The 17,229-nt window shown below is 41.7% G+C and overlaps 2 long non-coding RNA genes across 2 annotated transcripts; both read left to right on the top strand.

Moving 5' to 3' along the window:
* The first annotated feature begins 7,584 nt into the window (after nt 1-7,584).
* Nucleotides 7,585-13,637, top strand: LOC309717949. Its single transcript, XR_014279852.1, has 2 exons — nt 7,585-8,257; nt 11,303-13,637. It is a non-coding gene; the product is annotated as an uncharacterized lncRNA (long non-coding RNA).
* Nucleotides 13,638-15,889: 2,252 nt separating this feature from the next.
* Nucleotides 15,890-16,703, top strand: LOC309718025. The gene is made up of 2 exons (XR_014279857.1): nt 15,890-15,980; nt 16,455-16,703. It is a non-coding gene; the product is annotated as an uncharacterized lncRNA (long non-coding RNA).
* The last annotated feature ends 526 nt before the right edge of the window (nt 16,704-17,229 follow it).

The raw sequence follows: 17,229 nt of genomic DNA on the forward strand, positions 1-17,229 counted from the left end.
TTGATGATGGTGGTGGAGCTGGTAGTGGCCACGCAGTCATATGTGTACAAAGAGTACAGCAGGGGGCTCAGAACACACCCCTGGGGGGCTCCAGTGCTGAGAGTGGTGGAGGCTGAGACATGTCCGCCCATCCTTACTGCCTGTGGTCTGCCAGTTAGGAAGTTGGAGATCCACTGACACATAGATGAGCTGAGTCCCAGATGCTCCAGCTTGGTGGTGAGTGTGGAGGGAATTATGGTGTTAAATGCAGAGCTGTAGTCTACGAAGAGCATTTTAACATAATTCCCCCTTCTAGCGTCCAAGTGAGTGAGTGATGTGTGGAGGAGATGAGAGATGGCATCGTCTGTGGAACGATTTGGACGGTAAGCGAACTGTAGTGGGTCCAGTGTGTCTGGTAGTGAAGAAATGATGAAGTCTCTGACCAGGCGTTCAAAGCACTTCATCACTACTGAGGTGAGGGCTACAGGGCGATAGTCATTGAGAGAAGCAGGGTGGGGTTTCTTCGGGACAGGAACAATGATGGACTCTTTGAAGCATGTGGGGATCACCGACTGAGATAAAGAGATTTTGAATATCTCAGTGAACACAGGAGCTAGCTGGTATGCGCAGTCTCTTAGGATACGACCTGGGATGCCGTCTGGTCCTGCTGCTTTCCTGGTGTTCACTCTCTTGAAGGCTCTCCTTACTTCATGCTCGGAGATGACGAGCACGTTTCCGGTGCTGGCAGTATCTTCCTGTCTGCAGCCGTTAGCGCCGCTAACACTAGCATTGTTGGAGACCTTAGCTGCAGCCTCGAAGCGAGCATAGAAAGTGTTCAGCTCGTCTGCCAGAGTCACGGCCGCGTTCGTCATACCGGTTGTTGGTGCTTTATAGTCCGTTATTGTCCTTAGTCCCGCCACAGGCTCCCAGAGTCACTCTGTTGGAGTTGTGACTCTAGTTTCCTCCCGTAGCGCTGCTTCGCCTCTTTCACCGCCCTCCGCACGTTATATGACGCGGCTTTGTACGGGTCCATGTCCCCCGTCATGAGTCCCGTGTTGTAGGCAGCGGTGCGGGATCTCAGAGCGTTGCGGATGGTTTTATCCACCCACGGCTTCTGGTTGGGAAACGTTGTGATAGTCTTTGTCTCCACGGTATCATCCGCTAGTTTCCCGATGAATCCCACAACCGCTTCCGTAAACACGTTGACGTCATCGTCGGAGCTGTTTCTGAACATGCCCCAGTCTGCGTCATCGAGTGCGTCCTGTAACGCGGCCACCGATTGATCCGTCCAGCGCGCGACCTTCCTCTGAACCGGAACTTCCTGTTTTAGCCTTTGTTTGTATTTTGGCATGAGGAAGATGGCGGCGTGATCAGATTTGCCAAACGGGGGGCGGGATTGTGCCTTGTAGCCATCCTTGACCGTAGTGTAGCAGTGGTCCAGTGTCCTTTCACCCCTGGTGGGGCAGGTGATGTGTTGATAAAAGTTCGGCGCTGCGCGTTTGAGGTTGGCGCTATTAAAGTCCCCCGTCACAATAAGCGCAGCGTCCCGGTGTTGTGTCTGGTGCTGTGTGAGTGCCTCATGCAGCTCGCATAAGGCGGTGACCGTGTCCGCTTGTGGTGGAATATAAACGGCACTTACAATGACCGATGTAAATTCCCGAGGTAGATAAAAAGGACGACACATGATGGACAGTAGTTCCAGATTTGGTGTGCAGGAGCGTGTGAGAGGAACAACGTTCGCACTGTTGCACCAGTTGTTGCTCACCATTAAACACACGCCGCCTCCCCTTGACTTCCCCGAGTCCCGTGTCCTGTCCATGCGGTGAACCGAGAAGAACTCGGCCGGCTGGATGGCGTGGTCCGGCACCGCTGGGTTCAGCCATGTCTCGGTGAAGCAGAGGAGATTGCAGTCCCGAATGTCTCTCTGGAACTTTATCCTGGCCCTGAGGTTGTCAAGCTTGTTCTCCAGTGACTGGACGTTGGCGAGCAGGATGCTAGGCAGAGGTGTGCGGTGTGCACGAGCTCTCAGCCTGTTCCTGACGCCGGCTCGCTTCCCTCTAGGCCGCCGCCGCTTCCCTTTGTTCTCCCTCGAGATCTCACTCGGCCAGCTCGGATCCGGAGTTAAAAACTTCGAATTGTGAGTACATTGTATACCAATAGAAACAAGAGTGTCACTGTCATACCTAATGTACCCAATGGTGATGATTTTGCCGATTTAGAAACGCTGAAAACTAACTTAAAAAACAAAGACAAAGAAAAAGTGGTCGGAGCAGTCGTGACGGCAGCCGACCTCACCGGCGCCATCTTATGATGGTCGGCATCTATAATAAATGTAAAAAAATAAAGTTGGCTACTTCGCTGATTTCACCTATCGTGGGTTAAATTGTGCAATAAACGAGGGACCACTGTGTATAAAACAATGAAAGACTTATTGGGCTCAGATTAAACCCCATTTTATGCCCCCTTTCTTTAAAACTGCTTTAATCTATAACCTCGTCATCTGTTGCTCGTTAGAATAAAACTGTAACGTAAGCTGCAAACCCAATCAAATCACATGATCCATTGATCCATTGCCTTCATCTTGTTCTTGTTGCTCGAAATTTGGTGGGCTCCAGGCCTGGAGATGTATGCTTTTGGCAAAGTGATGGAGTGCACCAACCTAAACCCAACTTCTCAAGGAGTCTGCACTTACTCTTACTGAACACTCAAAGAAATTTTACTACAAGCCACAATCACCTATTCACACAGCATTTTCCCCATATATTTATCACAAAATAAATTAGATTCCGAATAAAACACCGGGGCAATTTGGAGTTCATGCTCTTCCTCAAGTGAGTAGAGCACTCACCCTGCGCGCCCTGAGCAACAGCCAACAAGTTCTTCAAGACTGTTAGAAAACATGACTATTTTCAAGGAGCTGACAGTTAAAACCTCTATCTTTTTTGTGTGCTATTTGAATGAATATTGACGAACAATAGACTGATACTTGGTCATTCTTTATGAAGAGAGTCTTTCTATTATTTCTGTCAGTTGTAGGACAAAATGAAGTATTTGAATTCACCAGGATTTGTTCTTTTGTTTCCTAATAAATGTGGTCAAACATGAGTTTTCCCTCTACATACAATGTCTGGTGTGTAGCAGTAAACTCAGTTACAACCACTTTCACAGGATGACTTTGGATTTTGGTTATGATTAGTGTTGGTGATGAGTTTCCCTATTTTATCTCCTTAGTGTCCTTGCAGTCCTGTTGGTTTCATTTTCATCTCTTGGTCTCGTTCTATGATCTACTTTTTCAGATGAACTGCATATGAATGCAACTGAGTGCATTTAACTGTTGTTTGACTGTAATTGTGGCTCAGAGTACTTTAAAAAAAAAAATCAAGGATTAAAAGCCATTCCAACTCATAGTGTCTTCATTTTCCCAATTCTACCGCAAAAATCGAGGCACTGTTTGGCAACATTTCCGTAGCTGAACAATATATATTTGTTCCAGTTTGCAAGGCTGTAAACAGCACAGAGATATACTTTCCATTACCTCTACATTACTCCAAACACCAGTCACCATGGCTCAACACCTGCAGCAATAAAGAATCGCTAAAAGACACACCAAACAGAAAGAATTGAAACACAATTTATAGTGGACCTATTCTGTCTATTTCTAGCTCCATATTTTTCATTCTTGGACTCTGGTAGGTTAACTCTGTATGATTCCTAATTTAAAAAACAGAACAAATAAAAAACAAACTTCAAACTAACTTTTTGTGATTGGCTCCCCACACTCTCTCACTTGACTTGTTACAGAGCCATAAGGATGTCATAGTGGTCGATACTGTTTACTACCATATTCTTAAGGGGGATCCAGCGGCGTCACAAAGAAGTCTGTATATAATGAAAGTGTTTGTGAGAAGTTTGGTTTGACAGAAATGCTCGAACCGTATTTATGATGCAGGATTTTAGTTTACTCCAAATAATAATAATATATACAAAAGAAATATTACAACTCTGCAACTGCTTTGTTTGATGCACTGCTGTAAAAACTGACTGAAATGTACAAACTGAGAGGACTACTCCACTGTCAGATGATTTTACAGGATATAAAGACTGAAATGTGAGCTGCAGATCAGTCGCTTAATCATGGAGCACAGCACTAAGGAGAAGAGACTGGAATTCACAGACCTGTGTCTCTAACTATGACATTTACAAGTGCAGTATGTATCTATGATACACAGACAAGTTTAGAAAAAAAGAAAGGCCTTTTAGGTCACACTTTTTCATATGCAGACTTTAAAATTTGAAACTTTAGCATCTATCTTTGTAACAATGTGTATACGTCAGAAACTAAGGAAAACCCCACTTTAAACAATTATTTAAAAAATTCTAATAATCCATCATGTGTGAAATGTGAGCAAATGAGGTACTGCTAACAAAAACTTCATTGACACTAACACAGCATTACAGAAGTGATTATGGAGGCAAAATACACCTCACAGAAATTACAGCTGTTAGAGACCTGTCTACAAGCGAAAATAAATGATGGATCGCCACTTAAATCGGTCACATCATTGCACATCGATCTGCTTTCTAAATGACAGTTACATCTGACTAGAGAAACTGCTGGCAGGACAAAGCTGTGCAGACGATTGGTGACAGCACATTAAAGGTCTCTGTGGTTCAGCAGTCAGCATTAATGGGCTTTTCAGGTCTTTTCTTCCACCAGTTTTCTCTACACAAAGCTACATCATTACGATGGGGCGCCCAGCTACCAAGCACCAGGGTCAGACTTTTAAAGGAAATAGAATTGGCTCCAAACAAAGATATCACTGTTACTCACAACATCAAAGACAGAGCGTAGCAGTTTCATGTCCTACTTACAGGTCTCCACTTTCTGTAAGGGTCAGAAATTACCCTACGTCTGTTATTCATTTGGAATTCTTTTCATCTACCTTCTTGTTTCGCAGGGTTTCTATCACTGATCATCAGTGTGACTGATGGTAACAAGGTGCTCCCCCACTGCTGTGTCTGATACTGACTGGATGTGCGTGTCTTGAACCAAACCTAAGAACACAAATAAATAATCCATAAATGTTCAAACAGCACACACACATTCACTGTTTATATTCATTGTTGTGCAGTGCTGGGTAAAGCAAAAATGGCTTTATGTCACAGTGATCAAGTGTGGTTGTATCATTGACAGTAGACAGAAACTTTATTTTATTATCTTAAACACCAAAAAATAATATTTTTTTTTTTTTTGCCTGTCCCGTTTGGCTCTTTTGCCATCAGAATTATTGTCTAAAGGCAAAGAAAGATGCCCAACGGATTTACTTTACCAAATTGACCATCCCAGCCTCGCTGTATTGGTCTGTTTGATTCACCTTTTATTGTTTATTTTATTTTCACTTGTTGAATACGGGACAGACTTGACTGGGGGAAAGAAGGGGAGAAAGAAAGAGGGAAAGAGAAACAGCTGAGAAGAGGGACGGGGGAGAAGGGCAAAAGACAAAGACCAACAGAATGGGCAGAAAAAAAAGAAAAGAAAAAGAAAATGCATATATCGATCACCTGGGTCACCTGCTGAGAAAGAAAAAAGAAAACAAGCAGAAGAGAACAAGAGTAATAGAATAAACAACATCACAATGATATATGGGAATATGACAGTAAATACTAAATATTAAACATTATTGTGCAGCACAACAGAACACAGTGTGCTTTGAGGTAGGAGCCAAAAAGGGTGTAGTTTGTGGGTGTGATCACCCGTGTGTACACCTGTGAGCATGGACGCGCTTGTTTTTTGTTTTTTAAGAGGTTCCTTCATGTAATGATCTGCTAGAGGGTGTGGGGGGGCCACAGCCCCGTCCTCCAGGGCATGAAGCAGGTATGGAGGAGATCAAAACTCCAGACATCCAGAGGCCCCCAGAACACAACAGACCAAGGAAGACCAACAGAGGGGCAGCCGCGCCACTGTCCCAGAAAGAGCTGAGGAGAGTCCCAGATGAGGGCTCACTCAGCAGCCGCGGAGCAGAAGCCAGGGGGAGTTGCAGCTCCGCCGGCAGCCAGCTGTGCCTGAGTGACCAAGCCCCGGGCCGAGAGGCCGATGTCTGAGGGAGTCCGCCACTGGCAGGGGAAGTGGTGGTGGGGGGAGATAGGCCTCCAAACCTTGGAGGGCCTGAGGTGTCCCCAGAGAGGTGGCGTCTGATACCCAACCTGACATATAGACACAGACATACAGGCACACACAGACACAAACATCCATTCCCACCCTCATGCTCTCATATGCACTTACTCCACACTCAACCAACGTGGAGACAGACATAAAGAGACGCTGTACACACGATCACACTCCCCAAGCGTACTCTACGAACCCCCCAGTTCCCCCCTCCCCCCTGGAGGGGGGAACTGCATCCAGACCCAGGTGGTGTTACCCTTTTCCCTGCGGTGGGGAGAGGCAGACCGCCCCGACTCCGCAGCAGCAGGGAGGCCCCACATTCCAGACCAAAAAATAAATAAACAATAGTTCTTTACACTAAAGAAACAACCTTTGGGTTTTTGAAACAACTGCACTTCCTCCAGTAACCATATAAGGGTTGGTCGATTTACAGCAGAAATATTTTGGTCTCCATACATAATTCCCCAAAAAACTGTAATTGTAATTGTATTTTTTTTTAAAAATAAATTACTCCTTTAAACTGGATCAACAATTAAAGCATAATATATGTATTACTAGAGATGTGGTAATGTTATGTCCTTTTAGCTTATTTAAATGTTGAATTTGGTCTAATATTTTTAAGGTACTTCATTTAATGAAGAATTTGATTTACTCTCTGGTTAATAGTACTAAGACACAATTTGTGTGTCACCTTTTAAGAGTTATCATTAGTTGATATGTGCATTTTATATTGTAAGGTAGACGCTAAGGTAGCAAACAAGGGTGTCAAGGACCTGGGTCTGAGGGACCCAGGGTTCATGAGCAGTCTATGGACTTGTTTATGTCTGATGGGGTGTGTGAGTATGGTGCTGCTGTTCCTTGTTTCCCTGTGTGTGTGTGTGTGTGTGTGTGTGTGTGTGTGTGTGTGTGTGTGTGTGTGTGTGGTGTTGTCCTGGTTTTCCTGGCACACTAGGCCTGGAGGGTTGTTCCCGTTGGGAGGCTGGCCACACCCAAGGATCCTGCAGCTGATCAGGATCATGGGGGGAGCTACAGAGCAGTGTGGCTGAGCGTTCCTCCATGCTGGACTGTTGTGTGACTTCAGGTTAGTCTCCTTACAAGTTAGTGAAGGTTAGTCTGCCGCAATTGTGGTGTTTCTGACGGTTGCCTCTGTGTTTTCCTAGAAGGATTGCAGGAACAAGAAGGCAGAAAGCACGGCATGCTGTGACACTGAGGAGCAGAGACACGGGACACTAAGGCCACATCCACACTAATACGTTTTCATTTGAAAATGCCTTCCGTCCACACTGAGACGCCGTTTTTGGTCAAGGGAAATGCAGCGTTTTGAAAATGCTCTCCAAAGCAGATACATTTGAAAACGCTGTTTTCGCATCGCAGTGTGGACAGAGAACCCGGAGGCCTTTCAAAAACGAGGACACATTTTAGTCATGTGATGCTGTCAGAGTATTTTTGCTTTCTAAGATTTTATTATTCATATAATAATCAGCTAAGAGTGTTTATATTTCTGTTCTGTACTCAACCAGCTGCATATTTTAATTGCTGGCTCCCTACTTTATAACGGAAACTGCTTGCCTTCACATTATCAGTCTTTGCCTTCACATTGTCACTGTTTGCCTTCACACTAGCAGGAAACCGCCACCCACGAGTAAGAAACAACCTTGTAGAGAACACGAAGTTTTTTGATAAACCACACCTGTTTTCTTGACAAGATAAGGATGATATTTCCTTTTTTGTATGCTTCATAATGTGTATAAATAAAGCCAGACTGCACCAAGGAGGTGTGTGAGTCTCTCCCTGAGTCTCTCACCCGTGCACGTTTAAAACTGCTCTAAGTGTCTGAGTGATATTTCATTGCATCTGAGTACTTTGATAATAGAATATCTTTAACATTTAATTGGTCCTTCGAGCCGGATTGGACATTGATATTTTTTCAATGCTCCAATAGGAGACCTTCGTCAAGTCCTGACGTCGTGAGAAGCCCACGCTGTCGACTCCTCTCCAGGCAGAGGATAAAGTCCAGAGACGTGACGTTCGGGTTCTGGCCAGCGTTCTTATAAGAGGTCCACGACTTCAGGGGTTGATGAAGGAAACCAAAGCAACCACACAATAACTCAGGTGAATATTTAGCACTCACTCACATCTTGCGCAAAACGACTGAGGCAACCTGTGGTCTGTACATTAAATAGTTTCCCGTCAATGTATGACAGATTAATTAAGTAACATTCTCGTCTGAAAAAGGACTGGTAGAGGTTACAGCTCGCCTGAAAAAGGGCTCGGAGCAAGTTTAATGTCAAAATACGACAGGATAGTAACATTCTCGTCTGAAAAAGGACTCGTAGAGGTTACGAAGCAGCTCGCCTGAAAGAGGGCTTGGAGCAATGTAGAAAGACACAGTGTTGCCCAGAATAAAAAACTCATTACGCGTATAATCTGTTGTTTTACTGTTTTGTTGGTGGAGTAAGTTGATTTTACAGCACATTAAGGAGGCTGAACTACTCCACCGAATTGTTTACCGTTGGTTGCTCGAGTTCTGGTGGAACGGGAAAAGGTTGTGTTTCATCACATAAAATTGACACCGCTTTCAAGGCTAGCTTGAAAGTAGAAGGCCGTGTCAATAGCCTCTCCCATTCCTCGTGCCAGAGAAAGCACCACGGGTGTGTATGTGTGTGTGTAAACGTAAATATATCTATGAGCTAATAAAAATAATAAGAAAGAAAAATGGGTAATAAATCAACAAAACTCACTGCTGACGAGCAGTGGCTAGAGAAAAATGTCCAGGCACCGGACAAACTGCAGTGACTGATAAAACCCTTATTAAGTGAAAACTAGAGATCAAAGTAGTTTAAAAAGGTTGGAAACAGACCTCAACGAATAGATATAAATATAAGAAGTACAAAAATAAAATAAATAAAGACAAAATTACATTAGAACTTATTTTTAATGTATTGAAACTAATAATAGGAAGGATAACAACCTGTAAACTTATATTAACAATGAAACATAGTTGGCAAGACGTTCATGGCTGTGTCATTGGTCAGCCAAGGAAAGTGTGTGAAAAGGTAAATGTCTCCAGCTTGGGAAAAGGTGAAGCTGCAGATCACCCGAAGCCCTTGATGGACACAAAATAAAATATAAAATATATAATAATAAATTGCTTGGTTAGACAGGCAACAGAAAGAATGAAAGTGACCGAAGGTTGGATCTGAGATGAGGCAAACAGAAGACCAGTCTAAAAAGTAGGCACAAACCTGTTCAGAGAAGAAGCAAATTTGTACAGATTGGATGAATTCTAAGTTATCTGTTTGCTGAGTAAGATGATCCCAACTATTAAATTGGCTCAGTAGTAGTATAGTAATATACACTTTTATATACACTGATAAAATGTTGTAATATACTGTTGTTATTATATGGAAAGAAAAAGATGATAATAATAAGAAGTAACCTAGTCAGTATGATGTGAGATGGACAATTGTTATGAAGTAGTCTGCATCAAGCTTAAGGTTTGCTCAAACTCAGTATAATGACATAGGAGATGAAGAAAATAAAGGAAATATCTAAACTACTTAGGTGCATAGAGGCACTTGACATGCTTGAAAACCTGGATAAAATATTACTGAGATATAGAGCACATCTATAGTAACAACTAATAAGCCAAACCCTGTAGACAACAGCTAAAGTTACAGGATTGTGAAGCTGAATTAAATATGTGGACACCGCTAAGTTGATGAGCATGTTACACATTTTCTTTTATTTTTTATTTATTTGTTTTTAGAGCAGAAGCTGCATAAAAGCCAACACATGCAGCTGTCTGTGAGCTCAGTTTTCCCTCACATGTCTGCTCTGTTTCAGTAGCAGCATTTTTCTTTTTGGGTCCTGACTCATGTATGTTTTCGGTTTTGTTTGATTATTTTATTTTGTTGATTTGGAAACAAATTCGTGACAATACTTGTTTAAAATATGTAAGATGTGTGAGATGTGTGAATTCTTTGAAAAACTAGAAATTATCTAAAAATGCCTCAAGTGAGAATGTAATGTTCCATCTATAGAGAAGAAAAAAAAAAAAATCTTGCTGGAAGTGATCACCTTGCCAAAACAATTGGCACTGTGCACATGTGGAGCACATCAAAAAGACAATTATATTGTCACAAAAGGAAATAATTTTGCAGAACAAGCAGCAAAACAGGCTGCAAACAATCGGCAGAGCTACTAGAAACCAACTACTGCCTACAAATACCACTTGATGTACTAAAAACCGAACAACAAGCTGCAACAATCACTGAACAAAACAAGTGGCTGAAATGTGGAGTAAACTGAAAGATGACTTAATGGTCTGTGATGGAAAACCTATATTAACAGAGTCATTACACAGGACAGCGGTTGTAGTGACACATGAGGTAAACACCTGTGTAAACAGGAGGGAGATATAGTATAGATAAACAATGCAATACACACTATAAATTTTGAAACTTTAGCGAATAATTTGTAAGAACATGCCTATTCTGTCAAAAAATAAAAAACAAAAAAAAACAACACAACTCACAAGGAAACTTAAGACCTAAGAGAGGCTAGTTTTCCATACAATCCACATGGATTTTATTGAACTTAACGAATGCCAAGCATCAAGATATGCTCTAGTAATTATAGATGTATTTTCAAAATGGCCAGAAATCTATCCAGTAAAAAGAGCAGATGCAATATCAGTGGCAAAGTGTTTATGCAATCACTTCATCCCCACATATGGCATTCCCAGTCTGATAAGGTCAGACAATGGAACACATTTTGTTAATGACATCATCAGCAAAGTCTCTGAAGCTCTAGGATTTAGCATCAAACATCACTGTGCATATCACCCACAAAGCGCAGGATTAGTGGAAAGAACTAACGGCACAATAAAACAGAGATTAAGAAAATGCATGGAAGAAACAGGAAGACCATGGCCTGAATGTCTAGGCCTAGTAAAGATGTGGATGAGAATAACACAAGGTTCTCAGAAACTTACACCTTTTGAAATCATCCACGGGAGAGCGTTTCCATTGCCAATTACCAGTGAACCTATTAATAAATCAATAAGGGAAACTACCCTAGCAGAATGGATGACTAAACTGTTTGAAAATAAAGAGATTGTGTTAAACAACCAACTGCCGAGTGATTTCTCTCCAGTGTCTTGCAGGTTACAACCAGGTGATTGGATCCTGATCAAAGTACTCCAGAGAAAGAATTGGAGTTCACCAAGGTGGGAGGGCCCATACCAAGTCCTACTTACCACACCCACCGCCTGCAAAATAGCAGAAAGACCATCTTGGATCCACCACAGCCACTGTAAAAAAGTGAGTGACAATCCAGACGCTTAGACGCCGGCTCCCCTGGCTTCTAGGTGATCTATTGGTGAAGGGAAGGGCTGATTGGGTATATCCCGCCCTTTTTTACTTCTCGCCAATAGTCTACTCACCAGAAGTCTAGGTGTGCCTGGTCATCATGAAGACACTTGTCCTCCTAGTGGCCAGCATTGCGCTCCTAGTGAGCCTACTAACACTCACCCAGATGAGAGGAAATAAACAACACCACCTGCAAAAAAGATGGACACATGATAATTCGCATCTACGTGACCTGAACCAAGACCATAACCACCCATGGATGAACAACGCGTGGTATAGATATGTGTATGATAGAACACGCACCGACAACAGCACGGAATGCTATGTATGTTCACATATGCCAACAACAGCCGTACACGCAACAATATATGGAAAGGCACCTGAACTTGACGAAGCGATGTGTGTGTTCAACAAAGCAACAACTGGAAATTGCACACGCAGAGATTTGATGGCAACAGGACTGACCCTAAAAGGTCAAAGCACAAAGAAAGAAGACCTAATTCCATGGTGTAGTGACACAGACGTCAAACGTGTCACGAAACCACTTTCACAACGACGTATTCTAATTGAACAGACAACCCCTTGTGCCTACAATCTGACGAACTGGAACTACACCTGCAACGAAAAACATTGGGTAAACGTCAAAGCCAACAACACAAAAAACAAATCATTCGCCATAGTTTTGCCGCCGGACATACAGCACCCAATGTGTTTCAACTTCTCCGATGGAAACAGGAAACTTGGACGAAACCGCAACTGCACACAGACACTTGACCTGACCCAATCCAAAGGAATACACACCTTCAAAAATGGAACTTTCTGGGTCCAGGGAGCCGCTTGGGCCTGCGGGCCTAAAACCTACTTCATGCTCCCACCGAACTCCACCGGTCTGTGTGCACCAGTACTAATTTCAGACCACACCTTCAAGATCACAGCAGAGACACACACGTCAAGAGCAAAACGTGAAGTTGCTGAAGTCACTGAAGTAATGCCACATGACTCAATCTATGGATCAGATGTGCCCAAGAACTTCAAACTATGGACTGATGGTCAGAAAGTCCTCCACTCCTTGTTCCCTTGGGTAGGAGTTGGGAAAAACATGCTGAGGATCGAGACACTTGACTATCGATTTGGACTGTTCCTAAATGCTTCAATGAAAATCAACAAAGCGCAAAATGAAGAAATCGACGCAATACGCATTGTAGTGATGCAACACAGAGTCGCACTAGACATGATTCTAGCTGAAAAAGGAGGTTTGTGTGTATTGTTTGACACTACATGTTGTACATACATCCCAGACAACATACACTCACAAAACATGACCGACGCTTTGAACACCTTGAGAAAGATTAAAGATGCTGAACAACAAGACTATGTCACAAGCACTGATGATTGGTTGACATGGTTACTAGGTGGTTCATGGAAGTCCCTACTGATTAAAGGACTTGTTGGAATTGCATTTTTGCTTTTACTGTTATGTGTTTTCACAACATGTGTAGTACCCTGTCTGAAGAAAATGGTATCAAACATGGTGACAACTTCTATCAATGCTTATGTGATGATGTCTCAAATGGAAGAAATTTTGAAAGATGATCCATACAGTAATGTTTAGTTTAATTGAACACAGGACTGTTTTATGACGTTCAAACCGAAAATGTTTAGACAAGAGGTTATGAACTGACAAAAATAACAGTACTGTCATGTGAGAAATCTAAACAACAGGAGGGAATGTCAGAGTATTTTTGCTTTCTAAGATTTTATTATTCATATAATAATCAGCTAAGAGTGTTTATATTTCTGTTCTGTACTCAACCAGCTGCATATTTTAATTGCTGGCTCCCTACTTTATAACGGAAACTGCTTGCCTTCACATTATCAGTCTTTGCCTTCACATTGTCACTGTTTGCCTTCACACTAGCAGGAAACCGCCACCCACGAGTAAGAAACAACCTTGTAGAGAACACGAAGTTTTTTGATAAACCACACCTGTTTTCTTGACAAGATAAGGATGATATTTCCTTTTTTGTATGCTTCATAATGTGTATAAATAAAGCCAGACTGCACCAAGGAGGTGTGTGAGTCTCTCCCTGAGTCTCTCACCCGTGCACGTTTAAAACTGCTCTAAGTGTCTGAGTGATATTTCATTGCATCTGAGTACTTTGATAATAGAATATCTTTAACAGATGCAGTCATGTGACCAATTAAATTAAGATAGCGGAGGGCATTATACAGCAGTTGTTTTGTTTGCTTTCAATTTTGACAGCCCTGTTAAAGATTAATATCAGTTTGGACATGCTCCACATAGCTTTTCTTCAAATTCTTTAATTTTCACTTTTGCAATTTTGTCCTTTTGTGTTACTCGCAGCAACAATTCCACCTCATTGCTAGTCCATTTAAAAAACTTTAAAAAAGCTTTTCCTCAACATTTTGCCGCAACATTTCAACGAGCCGGAAAGTAAATAAACGGCAGACAGAAATGAGGCAGGTCGAATTGTCTTGCGTTTCACGCATGCGCAGTACTGGAACGTAAGCGTTTTCAGCCGTTTCAATGTGGATGCACAACTCTGTGAAAACGACTGAAAATGATAGCATGGACGCGGAGCGTTTTCAGATGAAAACGCCATTTTCAAATTTATCCGGGCTAGTGCAGACGTAGCCTAACAGTGGGAAGAAGGCACGGCACGGGAGTCGGGAACACACTGGGGATTTATTATTGTAGTGTATAATTTGCTTCACTTTAAATAAACGCATTGCTTTCATCGCACAAAGTCCAACATTTTGTTCCTATTTCCTCGCATCCCCACAGTCTGCCAGCGCAGCCCTGACAAAGGGAAGGAAAAACTCCCTTTTAACAGGAAGAAACCTCCAGGAGAACCAGGCTCGGGGAGGAGCAACTAGCTACTACGACTGGTTGGGGTAAGAGGAGGAAGACAGGACAAAAGACATGCTGTGGAAGAGAGCCATTAACAGATTGTGAGGAAGAAAGGTGACTGAAGAAGGAGTACTTAATGCATCATGGGAATCCCCCAGCAGCCTACACCTATTGCAGCATAACTAGCTAAATACGCTATCTCACAAAAGTGAGGACATCTCTGACATTTTTGTAAATATTTTGTTATATCTTTTCATGGGACAACACTGAAGATATGACACTTTGATACAACATAAAGTAGTCAGTGTAAATTTGCTGTAACCTAAAAATAAGTCAACATACAGCCATTAATGTCTAAACCGCTGGCAACAAAAGTGAGTACCAGAAGTGAGTCTTTACCTTGGTCTTGCCTTCATCGTGGTCTTGACTAGACCTGGTATAATCTCCAGACAGTAAATCAGTATAACTCTCCTACAGGTATAAAGCTTCAAGTATAGTTTGAATTTGTAAGATGCTGAGGGTTGCAACGTCAATTTAGAGAGTTATGTATGCCATTGGCACAAAGCAGCAACCTTAATAGCAACCTACATAAGTATTGCTTACTCACAAAAGAATCACTCAGGAGCATCCCAGACAGCTACACTATCACACACAATCAGTTTGTTTTTATAGCTTAATCATTTCCCAGCAAACGTCTTCAACTTGAGTCTGAGCCTCATCACAGCGCAGCTGTTGTAAACTTTTTAATGTAAAAGTTTGATCCTATTCATCACTGTCTGAGCCAGTCAGTGATTGCACTGAGGCACACCATATATTATTTGTCAAATTTGTTTGATATTCCTACACTGGTCAGCTCTATTTGTTACTGTAACTGGGGATTTTACTTTCCAAAAAGGAGGGGCTTGGTCTTCTTGGCTCCACCTAGTGGAATGGGTTCCTTGTGCTCACTCTTCAGCCTGCAGATCAGTTCCACGTCAGCATCATCAGTTGCAGTATTAGGGCCAGCTTCAACACACAGTCTTCACCAGATTGTCAACTCTTAAATTACAGTTTTTTCTGATTGCTTAAGCACATTTTTTGTAACTATTGGCTATTTTTGCAAAACTCTACACACAAATAAGAAAACCTGTCACCCAATTATCAAAACATTGTAGTTCTCTTGCAAAAGCAAACACAGCTAGATTAACTCTTCACACCTTCGTAAAAATGGTGTTTTTGTATCAAACAGTACACACAAGCCATCATCTACACAGCAAATTCAAAAGTGTTAAATGTTTTGGTGTTAATAGTCTTCTTGCAAAAGTAGAGTTAATTTTACTCTAAGCAGAGTCACATTCTTTTAATGTAACTCTGAGGTGTAAAATGATAGTAGTTAAAATCGAGTGTTAAAAATGAGTGTTTCTATGTCAAATCTGGAGGTGTTACAATGGAAACATTAACTCTTGACCTCTTAACTCTAAACTCCTACAGGGGCTATGACACCAATAGAGTAAATTCACAGACTCCGCCCCCAGCACGGCTCCAATCAAAGCTGAAGTGAAGCCGTTTCAGAACATTTTGCTCTACATATTTGAGTTGTTTGCCATGCTTGGTAAGTAATTTTTTCAAAGATAGTTTCAATTATTATTATTAGCTTTTACTTCTGTGGCTCTTTGGAGTTGAGACAAAGCTGTGTGAAAGGCATTAGCCATGTTGCTCGGTGATAGCATAATATTCTGTTTTAGCTAGCTGAAAGGTATTGTTTGCGGGCAAATACCACAGCCTTGAAAAAAGCTTGCATGTGAATTTTCAGTCAAACTTTTGGTCAAATACACCTGACTGGGTTCTACGTTAGCATAGATCCCTCCAGAGTTTTGTGCACACGGTTTAGGTAAAAATGAAAAAGGTTGAGGTTTTACATTTAGTTCAGTATTACCTGTTGCCTGTGTCCTTGTCTTTTGGGAAAATACTTTACACAAGTAATGGCTCAAAGAGGATTCCTTTTTTTTTACTGTGCTGCAATTGTTTACTGGATTATTTGTGCCATTAATTCGTGTCAACTAATTTTTATTCAATCTCCGCACAGGATATGCTTGTGAAGATGGAATATGGGGGAGAGCAGAAGTGCGTTGAAGTTCCACAGAGGGATGAATGAAGGACATGCATATTGTATTGAAGAAATAAGTGATGAGAATGCTGTTATTTGCATTTACCATGTCAGACCTTTTGATAAACAAAATTCTAATGAAAGTGAGAACATGTATACTGTTACATCTTTCAGAAAATGTTTTGAAATTGTGGTGCACAGTTCAGAATAAATGTTTTTCAAAAACCATTGCATCTTTTTAGTAAAAGTTCAGAACAGTAAAATTCACGCTTTTTAGAATGAATTAGAAGATAACTCTTACGTAGTTAAACTAAAATACTCTTTGAGAGTTAATATATGAACTCTTAACACCAAGTGTTAAATTATCAACTCCAGACAGATTTGGTGTTTAACACTAAATCAGAGTTAACGTACCAACTCTCCAAAAAGAGTTAAATTAACACTCTCTGGTGTGGACCCATATACACATTTAATAGTGTTGAAATCAAATCCGACAGTGTTAATTTGGACATGCTGGATTTGCTGTGTACTAAGCACACAATGCGCCAACTGCACACTGGTGGTATGAATACAAAACACATCTGGCTTTTGCTTTCTCTGTGTACAGATGTTAATTTGAGGTCACACTTTTGTCATAGTGTCATACAAGGATCCAAACTTCAAGTATTGGTGTTTATTCACACTCATCAAAACCAAGACAAAGTCAGAACACAAAATGGGAATTTCACAAAAAAAAGGAAAAACAAAGACAATC

Source organism: Aulonocara stuartgranti (genome assembly GCF_965226115.1).
Source record: "Aulonocara stuartgranti genome assembly, chromosome: 11".
Lineage (NCBI taxonomy): Eukaryota > Metazoa > Chordata > Actinopteri > Cichliformes > Cichlidae > Aulonocara > Aulonocara stuartgranti.